At 46.2% G+C, this 7165-nt stretch overlaps 1 long non-coding RNA gene across 1 annotated transcript; it reads right to left on the reverse strand.

Annotated features, from left to right (window-relative positions):
• Positions 1-236: 236 nt before the first annotated feature.
• LOC135320097 (uncharacterized) lies at positions 237-6633 on the reverse strand. Its single transcript, XR_010379282.1, has 3 exons — positions 6579-6633; positions 4610-4744; positions 237-2358 (listed from the first exon to the last, which is right to left on the reverse strand). It is a non-coding gene; the product is annotated as an uncharacterized LOC135320097 (long non-coding RNA).
• Between the last annotated feature and the right edge of the window lie 532 nt (positions 6634-7165).

Raw genomic sequence — 7165 nt, forward strand, 5'->3', positions numbered from 1 at the left:
TACATCCCAAATATTGCACGGGGCATCCTTACACTAAAACAATAGTTTGTTGTTTGTCTGAAATTCAAATTTAAGTGAGTGTCCTGCTTTTTTATCTATTCAGTCTGGCAACCCAACCCGGAGTAAGGAGCAAAATCCTTTCGAGGTCCTCCCGGACCGCACCCTAGCCCTGCTGCACCCCCCAGCCACGACAGCCACGCCGTCCCCGCCACCTCCCCGCACACCTGAAGGTCACGCCTTCCCTGCGTCTACTTAAATTCCACCCCTCCTGGGGGACCTAATATATGTACATACAGATATGTGTATAGACCTATATAATCATAGAGATAAACACATGCATATATTCTGTAACATAAACTGCTAATATATACTTACAGACATGGGACTATGTAATTATGAACATGGGTAATGACCACACGCTGTGGTACGCTCTCCCGCCTCTGGTCCTCCCACGTTGTTATTCCTCGTTTAGTGCCCAGTACTTTACATCCTCTTAACAATTCTGAGTGCGGGTTGTCCACCCCCCTCCATGCAATCTGAGTCCATGGGTCCCAGGGTTTTCTCTGCTTTATCCAAATACCCCTATGTCGGGTGCCTGGCACTCGGCGGGAGGTGGGGGGGGACTCCATCAGCACCCCCTTGGCGGACAGACTTGCAATTTCAAAGTCTGCTGGAATGGACCGTTTTCCCCCAACACCTCCACGCACCTGGGTACCAGTCCCAAAGCCACTGCAGCGGGAGCTGGAAAGCGGGAGGATTTCCACAGTGCCTTGCCGATGATCCGCTGTAAAGTCTGCACCCCTTGTAGGGTGGGGCAGTGCCTGTGGCCCCCAAACCAGGCTCCGTGGGGTGCTGCATTGTTAGAGGTTGTTACAGGATATTGGATATAGTTTTCCGTGCTACGTATTAGGACCTTGTTTATCTATTTTATAGATACGTGTTTAGTCTTTTTATTGAAGTACAGCCAGTTACAATGTGTCTGTTCCCGGTGTACAGTGCAGTGTCCCAGTCACCCCCACACAGACAGACGCTTCTTGTCATATTGTTTCAATCTCTTGCTTCCCTCGCCAGCACCAAACAACTTTAAAAAACAAACAAACAAAAAACCCTGGCTTTATCATGAGACAAGCTAGTGGCCACCTCGTCACGAGAATTTCAGATTTTCTGAGTCTCGTCTCCACATGGGTTCTTCCAGATCCACGGTGGCTTCGCTTTGCCAGATCCCCACACACGCCTCGGAGGGGGGGACAAGGGTGCCTTCGTCACCCGTGAAGGAGAAATTACCGCCGCAGCCGCCATCCTCCAAGGTCGGGGCTTGTGTTTCTTATTTCGTCACATCTTCTTTCTGTTTTCAAACTTCCTCCTTGGACCGATAAGGACTGGTGACTGCAACAATCTGTATTTCTCAGGTAAGAATTACCAAGTGTTTTCTTACTTCCCTCCAGGGAGTTAAGATAAACTCAGACCTCAGCAAGGTCTACGATAATTCTAACCTAATCCATCACTTTATAAAAACAAACAAACAAAAAAAGCAAAACAAAAAAACCCCACCAGGTTTCCAAATCTCTCAATCCGTGTCTCCTGCAAAATCTTTTAGGGCGTGCTCTGAAGTCTGTGTCCTCATTACAAGAACGTCTGTGGAACATTGGGAAAAAAAAATAGGAAAGAATATCCTAATCCAGATGTCACCTTTTGGGGACATCTTCCTCCCTTTTGGGCAATGTCATCTTGTTATACAATGAAGACCAGAGTGTGTTATAAAATTTGGACGACTGCTTATAATCCTTGCAATTTAGGCACAATGCTCCCATTTCGTTGACTATTTATGAAAAGTTTGAAAATTCCCTTCCATGAACAGACCTGCTTAGAAGTACACGTTCCCTGATTTTTCGGATGTTGAAAGTTATCTCTATGGATTCCTCTGTGATAAAAACTGCTCTGACTCACGGGTGTCATTGTCCGATAGGGTCATTACAACAGAGTGTCACGGACTGCTGGGCTTAAACAACAGACATTTGTCCCTCTCGGTCCCGGAGGCTGGCATCTGAGACCAGGCGTGAGCAGGGCTGGTGTCTCCTTGGTGTGTAGACGGCCGTGTCCTCCCTGTGTCCTCCCGTGGCCGTCCCTCTGTGTGCGTCTGGGTCCTCATCTCCTCTTCTTAGAAGGACCCCATTCCTGTGGGATCAAGACCCACCTAGTGACCTCATTTTACCTTCATCTCCAAACACAGCCCCATTCTGAGGTCCTGGGGGTTGGGACGTCAACATCTGAATCTGTGCGAGGCGGGGAAGCACATTTCATCCCATGACCCCGGGTAATTTTGCCCATGAAGCATTCAATAGTCCCCAAAACTCAATTCTGAAAAATAAATTTCGAGATAAAGAATTACAGGACCAAAGTATTTGATTGTTTCTAACACCGTAACGTTACAATGCTCTCATCAGCATGGGACATTTCATCTTTATGCTGTCAGGCTGATTTGAAAAAAAAACTAAAAGGCCCAAAACTCCGTCACATTTGGTCTCAGTCCCATTTCTTTGATTATTAGTTAGCAGAAAGATTTTTTTTTTCTCCCTGTGTGAAATCCCCATGGCTGTGCCCTTTTCTGATGCGCTATGCTTGCTTGCTGTAAATGCGTTTCTATTTTGATTATAACTCCATTAACGTTCTTACATTTTTCGGTCGGCAGCTCTGGTCACCCGTTAATCCTATGACTCTGCCTCTCTCCACTTTAGAATGTCCTCCTATGATCAGCCAGGGATTTGCAAACCTTCTGCAGTACTTTCTTCTAGCCTTGTTTGATGTTTGATTTTTACCCCTCTCTTGATTTATTTTTTAAAAATTCATCTTATTTTTATCAAAAACTAAAAAAAAAAATTATACAATATTTAGATGTTGTGATTTTCCATTGAGAGTTATTATAAAAGACTGGCTATCTTCCCTGTGTTGATATATATTTTTCCTCTCTTTAAATCGAATCCTCCTGAAATTTGAGTTTTCTTTCATGGTCACATCTCTTGTGCTTCTTTTTAACAGCATATGAGGTGAATGTGTTAAGCAGTTTTTAACCCAACATAGGTCACAGCTGATGCTAGAATATTATTTCTTACGTCCAGAGACACGCATGATGGGATTTGATACAATATTAGTCATGTTACTTTGCAGTACTTGGAGTTCCCGGGACGTTCCAGAGACCAGCAGGTGAGCTTTAGCTCCCTTTTAAGAGCGTGAACACTGACCCAGGTGATCAGGTGTGAATTTTGGAGATTCTAGGTCCTCACACTGTGCACTGACTCATTGACACTCACGTGCTCAGACTGCAGGTATGAATGGAAACCCCGCTGACATAATTTGGAACAGAACTACGCATGTCTTTCATGAAATCCCTCTTCAGTCATCACAGTTACTAACCTGCTTACTTTCTAACCATCCCTGTGATCCCTTGGGCAAAACGTAACCTTTAAAGTCCAAGTTCAGAAATTCCATTAAACAGCAACCACAGGGGCGCAGAATATGAACTTCTCTTTCAGATGAAGGATGTCTCTTTCTGGCATCTGGGTTCACGTTTCCGGCAGCATTATCCACCTGTGTTCCCTCAGGACCACAGCTTAGATCCTCCGTGAACCCCTCTGGCATCTGAGAACTAAAAACTTCCCTGCCGACCTTGGGTGAGGAACAAAATCCACATCTTCTAATGACAGGCTGGTCTAGCCCAGACAATGTTATATTTGCAACGCTTACCTCTAGGGTTTGCTTTGAAATCTCTTAAGAAAAGCCTCGGAGTAAACAGACACACGTAAAAACATTGTTTTTAGAAGTCAGCACGCCATACGTGAATAAGAGCAGGCTGACAGCCAAACATTCTCGTACTTTTACAGATTTTCAAACTTCCACTTGTAGAGAAGGTGGCTGAGGGTTCTGTTTGATTTTAGTGACGGAGGATTGACTGACTTAACCTAAACAGGCAAATATTTAACCACCTGGCATTCCACGTTGGATGCGTTCACGGCTCTAAGCCCATTTGGGAATTCACGACCTTCCCAGCCAGGGCACCGTGTGTGATACCCCCATGGTGAAAACGTCCTTTCTGTCAGCAGAGACGGCATCGCCAGGTCAGCTTCAAGGAGCATGAACACGTATGTTGGGTCCAACACCTGTTCAACAAGTGAAGTGGATGGGGGGTTCTGCTTTGCATGAGATAGCTCTCGAGAGCCAGGAGCCAAAACACAGCCCTGCGGATGCTTGCAGACATGGGGATGCAGCTGGGCAAGCTTTGGATTACTGTGGGGGTCCTCATCAGAATGTAAAATAACTTTCACCACCTTTGATCAATCTTGATGGACCTGGTTCCATCCGTGGAGGTGTAAGTGCGCAGGATTGTAACAGAACACAGCCAACTAGCTGGGTTATCATGAACTCCTAACACACTGAACCAACGCACGCCCAGCACAGGGCTGTCCGCGACCAGGGAGAAGTAAGAAACGGGATCCCAAAGCTACCAACAACGGTGAGCACTTACAAATCCTTGAATCACTCCTCGCCGGGAAAATGTTCATTGGTGACGAAGGAAGATAGCCAGGCGCCCAGAAGTGGCTTTGCAACAGCTTACCTGAGAAATGGGGACGAGGTGACGGAGCACGGGGAGTGACCCGGGCTGCTCCCGCTGCGCGACTGGCCTCAGCTGAATGAGGGTAAAATCCAGCCGCTGAAACCGGAAACCGTGTTCCTGTGCCTAAACTCGCCTCTGAATTAGAGCACAGAATAGAACATGTTAGAACATATATTCCAGGATGCGTTAGAACAGAATCAATCATAGAGCATGTCATATCTAATATTATATACAAATTGTAGAGTCTGAGGCAGCCGAATATTTCTTTTGGAATATATATATATATATATTAGGACATGCAATAACACATATTATAATATATATATCACAGAACAGATTAGAATGTATGTGATATAAATAATACCTAATATTATATATAAAGTCTGAAGGCAGCTGAACATTTCCCTTGAAATATATGTATTAGAACATATAATAAAACATATTAGAATATACACCACAGAATAGATTAGATCTATAATATTTAGTAGTTATATATATATATACACATTGTAAAGCCTGTGAAGGCAGGAAAACACTTATTTTAGAATATATTAGTACATTAGAATATACTGGCATGTAATATGTATAATTTACATATAAATTGTAAAGGTTGTAAAAACAACGTATTGTTTATTTTTCATTTATTTTTTAGCACTTGGAACACATTTATTGATTTATTTTTTAACATAAGAGTCTACGGCTTTATTAATAAAAAATAAAATTTTCAACTACTTTCAGTTTTCAGCTTTATATTATTTACCTTGTGGAGTACATAGCAAAATCCTGCCTAAACAGACCTACAGACTGACACTGATTTCTCTGAACATAATCATTTCGGAAGAATGCGTCTTCCTAGTTTATTGGCAGTGGTAAAATATATGTGTCCCTCAGTTATTATAAACGTATTATTGTTTATTTTAACTCAGAATAGATACACGCCTCCTACACACACATACAAATACACATTAACAATTTTATACATACGTGTTTTGTATGTTTGTTTTGGCAGGGGGTAATTAAGCTTATTTATTTTTAATGGGGGCACTGAGGATTGAACCCAGGACCTTGTGCATGCCAGGCAGGCTTTCTAGCGCTGAGCTATACCCTGCCCCACCACGCATACATATTTTAAAAGAAGTGTCCAGCTGTCTTCACGGACCACCATTTTTACCTCTGCTCTATTAACACCACTACCCCTGCTGGGGCATTGAATTTATAGCCCATTCTAGGTCCAGGCAGAAATTACTCTTTCCGCATAACAGAGTTCAGTATCCGTCCCCCCCACCGCCCCACCACAACCAAATGCGCATCCTAAAGACGGTGATCACCCTATCATGCCTCGCTTGCAGAGATTTTTTCCTCTTTTTTTTTTGCCTTTCAAGTCATACGCCGTGGTTTTCCGAAGAATTTTTACGGTCGTCCCAGATGAAAGCTGCTTTTGTTCTGCAAGGTGTTGCGAAACCCTCCCAGGATATTTATAGGAACAGGTAGGTCTGTGGGCACGCTCAGGGCGGCAGAGGAAGGGTCAGATCAACCCTGAAATCCAGAGTTTAACTCTGAAAGTTTGTTACTCTTTTTTCTTTTTTTTCCTTCTCTGGCTGCCCTTAGAAGGGACAGGCATGCCTTTCATTGGGTGTGAAACCGGAGCCTCGACCCGCGGCCCTCAATGAGCCAGCAGGACCGCGGTCACCTGGCTGACTCCGCGCGGAGAGGGCGCGCGCTCCGCGGGGAGGCGCGCACGGGCCCCGCGCGGACCGCCTCGGTCGCCCCGAGGCCCTCGGCGGGGCAGGGCCCGGTGGCCTGAGCGCGGGGGACCAGTCCTTGTTCTTCCCAGGCGCTCAGGCGACGCCGTCCGCTCCTGGAGCGCATTTTTCGCATTCCAGCTCAAGATTCGGCAACCGGCAGAGAGCAGGCGTCAGGCCCGAGGGGTTGGGAGTGGAGGGGGGGAGTGTGGAGGAAAGCCACCCACCTTGTGCGGAGGAGAGCTGGGGCGAGGCTGGCAGCTCGGGGCCAGAAAACCACACCCAGAGCCGGTTCTGATTTCCTGTTCCTCCCACCAGCCCCCGCCCCTCCCAATTAGCCAAGCGAGGCAGGCCGGGCCTGGTCTCCGTAAAACGCGTCCGTGCCGAAGTTGACCTCACGCGGCCTGACCTCTGCGACAGAATGCGCCCCCCACCCCGCCCCGCCCCGCGGACTCAGAGGCCGGACACCCCTTTCGAAAGGCGGAATAGCTGGAATCCCGCCGAACAGGGGGGTAGGCACCGTGCCCTCTCGCTTCTCAGACTGGGCTCCGCGGACCGGCTGCACGGATAGTACTCGGGATCGTTCAGAAAAGCAGCTTCCAGGCGCTCCTGGCCGGGCCTGCGAGGTCCAAGCTGCATGTGACCAGATTCTCCCCGGGAAAAGGTGACCAGATAAAATACAGGACGTCTAGATACATTTGACATTTTTTTTGGTGTCACTATAATCAAATATGCCCTAGGAAAAACAAAAACTATCGTTGTGTGTCTGAAATTTAAATGTATCTGAACGTTCTGTGTTTCTTCTCCAAAATTG

This window comes from Camelus dromedarius, chromosome X (genome assembly GCF_036321535.1).
Source record: "Camelus dromedarius isolate mCamDro1 chromosome X, mCamDro1.pat, whole genome shotgun sequence".
NCBI classification, from domain to species: domain Eukaryota; kingdom Metazoa; phylum Chordata; class Mammalia; order Artiodactyla; family Camelidae; genus Camelus; species Camelus dromedarius.